General features: G+C 38.5%; 1 long non-coding RNA gene across 1 annotated transcript; it reads right to left on the reverse strand.

The window, feature by feature from the left end:
* Positions 1 to 2,237: 2,237 nt before the first annotated feature.
* On the reverse strand, positions 2,238 to 3,741 carry LOC132854079 (uncharacterized). Its single transcript, XR_009649225.1, has 3 exons — positions 3,630 to 3,741; positions 3,490 to 3,550; positions 2,238 to 2,734 (listed from the first exon to the last, which is right to left on the reverse strand). It is a non-coding gene; the product is annotated as an uncharacterized LOC132854079 (long non-coding RNA).
* Positions 3,742 to 5,215: the final 1,474 nt, after the last annotated feature.

The raw sequence follows: 5,215 nt of genomic DNA on the forward strand, positions 1-5,215 counted from the left end.
TAATACGGCACTCCCTGCCTCAGCAGCCTGTGCAAGACTATTTAGTGTTGCAGGGCTGATCTTCAGGCCAAGAAGAGCATGCACTGGCTCAAAGAACTTTGAGAACCAGCTGCTTTTGTGGATGAAAAAGCCTTTTGTAACTCTTTGTCACATGTTCTGTGCTTAACTGATGTTGATTACCCTGTTGTTGTTTGAGTCCAATGTGTTTGTTTCAATAAATGTTATTGACGACATGCCTCTGAAGTTTGACTTTTTGCACCATTACAATACTTATAGCCAACTAGCCATATCTTCCGTTCCATGAAACACAGCTCAGTAGTACACATATATGGTTCTTTAATGTATTTGCATTGTGCTAAAATGTGTTCTTTTTTAATGGGCATATGCAGTATGCGGCTGAAACAGGTAGCCTAGTGCATCCCAAATTTTTCAACATTATCATATTAATATAACATTATAGTCATTATGGTGTTTAGAAATCTATATTTTTAAAGAGGTGGGGTAGTGCACAATAGACCCCCATGGCACAGCCTATGCTTTTGTCCTTAATGGCATATTTTCCGTGCATTACTTTTACTTTTATACTTTCAAAGTAGTTTTGAAACCAGTACTTTTACACTTTTACTTGAGTAAAAAGCTTGAGTTGATACTTCAACTTCTACAGACGTCTTTTTAAACCCTAGTATCTATACTACTACCTGAGTAATTAATGTGAATACTTTTGACACCTCTGGTGGGGACTCATGAGGAGGAACTTTGGTAGATATTCCCTTCTGTATCTCCTCCATGATAGCCCATAATGTACCAGGGTAACGACTACAGACAGAAGCAGAATGGGTTCAGGTATTGTATTGTCACTTCTTGTACTTTGATCTGGATCAAAAAGTCATTATAAAACTGAACCTGGTGAAGAAAAGCATCCAACAAGCCTGGCAGGGGTTAAGCTTTTTTGAAATTCTTTATATATTCAAGGTTTTTGTGATCAGTTATGACCTAGAATTGGCTGTTGGCAACCTCAAACCAGTGTCACCACTCCTCTACTGCCTCCATGATTGACAAGAGCTCCCAATTACCCACATAATAGTTAGTCTCTGCTGGGGTGAGCAGAGGGCACATGAAAATGTTTAGCTAGGTTGTCATTGTGATAAAACTACAACCCGGTTCCCTGAGAAGGGAATGAGTTGCTGAGTTAGGGCTGATGCTATGGGAATGCTTCTTTGAGGAAGTAGTGTCTGAAGCTCTGTGTGCACACGCTAATAATTAAATGGCTCAGGAAGGACACGTGACAAAGTGATTACATGCCAGCTAGTCCATACCAGGGCATCTAAGTCACATTATTCTAGCTTCTAGTTGTCTGAAGAAAGCGTGAGTGGACGCCCAGGGCATGGCCAGCGACGGAGCATATAATTCCCTTCTCAGGGAACCGGGTTACATACGCAACCTGGTGTAGTTCCCTTTCGAAGGGAACTCAACACCACTAGGTAAGGCACTGGATGAGACGATGCCCCTAGTAGAGTAATTGCCTCCACTCCTCAGTGCGCCAGGTGGGGGCAATCGACAGGGCCTGCAAATAACCTACTCTTTTAAGAGGGGCCAAGGCTAGGAGCAGAGCCGTCTTCAGGGTCAGAAACTTCTCATGGGCTCAAAGGGTGTTTGCAGAAGCCCCTTCCAGGACCACAGAGAGGTCCCAACAAGGGCCCTGGTACAACATCTCAATGACTGGCCACCACAGCATCCACAGCATCTCGATGACTGGCCACCACAGCATCCACAGTATCTCGATGACTGGCCACCACAGCATCCACAGCATCTCGATGACTGGCCACCACAGCAACCACAGCATCTCGATGACTGGGCCAGAATGAGGTGATAGAGGTGCTTTTTTGGTTACATCATGACTCACAGCAGATTGTAAGGGTGAGATTAACAAAGATACGTCTATATGAGTTCAGCTATTGTCTGACTAGCAAGAACATTGATGATGTGAGCACTCTCATTATTGACAAAAACGAATACTAAGTCTGAGCTGGGGCAGTCGCTGAGTAGTTGCTGAATATCTGCTCACCAGGCAGAGATGAAGCTGCAGACTCAACTAGCAGAGTTGTACCAGGGGAAGCACAGATGTTTCTGGTATACCTGGTATAGCCACACACTTGTTGCTAAGCTGCTTTACTTTTCCAACTGTTAGACTTTAAGGCCATTTGTAGACAATTTCACAATTTCATCTGAAAGCTTATGTAACCCTCTGCTTAGGTTAATGTAACTACTAACTAGTTTAAGTATTAAGAAATTAAAGCTGGGCTAGTATCAGAAGCTCTAGATACGACAGTGGAGCCTGAAATAATAACCGGTCATCAAAGAACAGACAACACAAAACATAAATTTGAGCATTGTATTATACAAAATGAAGGGCAGTTAATTACATTCCCTGCCTACCTAAGCCGGCTTCCTGAGTGCACAGTGCACAATAAAATCAAAATAAATCTTCAAGTAAAGAAAGAGTCCATGGAAGTTATGGATGTGTGTGTGTGGTTCCTAGAGTATGTTCTTTTCACTACCCGGGTAGATTTACGTGTGTTCTTATCTGTATTGCAAATGAAGGCACAGGATGATGCTGGTTCCAAAGATGCCACGGCTGGCCACACCGGACTCTTGTTCCGTTCACTTCTGCGGTTGGCTCGCCACTGACCGCTAGGGTCAGATCCAGATGGTCTATCCCTTTCTTAAAACCAATCTATACATACAGTACAGAATGTATTAATTACGATTGCCTCATTTCTGTTCAAATCTAATCAACTTTTCTTCATTCAAATGTCAAATCAAATATAACCAATTGTAAAGGTTATAAATACTCTAATCACTATGCAAATGAATATGCACACATCACACCAGATAACATAAGTCATTTCCAATGAACAACAATCAATCACTCATGTATTTCCATCTCACAGTACAAAATAAGTCAGAGAATCTAAGAAACCTAGTTCTGAAACCATATAGTTAGGTTTTTTCCCCCTTTTTTTTTTTTAAATCTACTTTTTCATCTATTCTTTTTAACAACTAAGATAAACTTCTACTCATCATATACATATCAAACATGTATATTCACAATTAAATGAACTTAATCACCCCTATTTTAAATACATTTATATTAACTTTTAACTCAACAAAACAGTATGAAGGCACCTTTAGCAGTGTAAACACTATTAAAGATCTTCTACATTGGTGTCTAGCTTAGCTGAGCTAGCATAACAAACCAAATAGAACTTGCAGTTAATTGTTAACAATTAGCATGCAGCTAGCGTGATTAGCGATTTTTTATGAGCATCTTAAATAACATAAAACAATCTGATTCTGTATCTATATGGCATCAAACAGCAAGAATCAGGTTCATAAATCCGATTGGTTTTAAAAGAACAGTACTTTGCTTCATAATGGAACTTGCACAATCAGCATAACCCTCATTAGCATTAGCACTACCATCCTTACCGGAGGTGTCTTGAGAAGCTCGTGGCCATGCGGCTTAACTCTCTCTCACAAAGTTTTTAACCTAATGGACACACAATATTTCAATATATAGTACAAGATTCTTCTCTTAATTTCTATCCTCTAGAGGATATTTCACATACCAGTCCTTGTTTGTTTTCTAGCAACGTCTTTACTGGAGGAAAAGCGTGTTTGTTTGTTTTTGTTTTATGAACTCCCTAGGGTGTATGCGCCACCTGCAGGCAGATTAGAGAGTTGCACTCCAGTAACCTTGTGTGGGTTACACTTACTTCTAGCAGTCATACTTGACAGAATTAAGAAGAATTATTTATTTTCACTCCTAGATGCACACAATCCAATGCCAATCAAAACCAGTGTCAACATTATCAAGAATTTATCAAGGATTTTAAAGGAAAAAAAATCCAGTCAAGTTTTATGACAGCGGAGTGAATTGAACTCATAGTTAAGGTTTTAAGTCTCACATCTACTTTTGTTGCTGGGGTAAAATACTTTCACTTCCTTTTCTGATTAAATTTATAAGGGAAGTAAATGAGCTTTTCTTTAACAATCTTCATAGGTCCAACACATTTAATCATGCACAGGTATTTTTAAAGTACATCTGCACTCAAAAACATGTAAACTGGAATGCAGGTAGGGTTGGGATAAGAATAGGACATGGGTGTTTCCAATCTGGACAGTCAAAACTCTATACATACTTTTTAAGGGTGTGGATATATTTGGTCAAATGTATGCATCACTTTGGATTTTTATTCATTAAAACATTATTTTTATAAGAAACATGCTAATTTATTGGCCACTTGTTTTTCTCACAGGTCCTTTACCTTTAATATCATAATTCATTTTAATTTTCTTTTGTTTTTATTTGTATAGTGCTTTTAATATTAGACATTGTCACAAAGCAGCTTTTCATAAATCTGGATCATGAATTAAAGGATTAAACAGTTAAAAGCACACTGAGGGGATGCTTGGTGCGAAAGTATTTTGAAGAATATCTTGGAAGGAGCACAGAACAGTGTTTTTGATTACAGCAACAGTTTTTAGAGATTATCCAGTGAAGCAGATGTTGGACACAAACTCTTTTGGGTTGTTGCACCCTTTACAGTGTTAATGTAGTACTATTAAAAGCAGATGGTGCATGCCAAGTTTGAACAAAAGAAGAAGCAGCTATGATGAATCAGGAAGTTTATTAGCATATATAATGATCAAAGTACAAGCAGAGACTTTGGCAAGTATAACTATAACAGCTTAACTAAAAAAGAGAGCCAGAAGGTATACAGGCATGGGGCACCCTGGGACACCAGCATCCTGCCACTTCACCAAATGCTTGAATGCCCTTTAAGTCCTATTTATGAACATAGCATATCATAATAATATGTCAACCAAAAGAGAATTTGTTCCTCATTTGGGGCTTGTTTCCACAAATGGTTTGTTTCCCTTCAAGTTATTTGAGAGTACAGTACTTTCTTGTTAACATGTCCATCATTTTGCATGCTTTTTAGTGGGAATTATTAACTCTAGAATTCAAATTTATCCCCAGACAATTTTTACTAATTAGACCAGCATATACAAATGGTTATATACTAACATTATAATTGGGATACTTTAATTCATTTTCTTAGAGGCATTAAAAATCAGACTGTCATGTGACAAAAAGTACTGTAGAAATTGAAACTCTGTGTGTGTGTGTGTGTGTGTCTTAAATTAAAAA

This window comes from Tachysurus vachellii, chromosome 11 (genome assembly GCF_030014155.1).
Source record: "Tachysurus vachellii isolate PV-2020 chromosome 11, HZAU_Pvac_v1, whole genome shotgun sequence".
NCBI classification, from domain to species: Eukaryota; Metazoa; Chordata; class Actinopteri; order Siluriformes; family Bagridae; genus Tachysurus; species Tachysurus vachellii.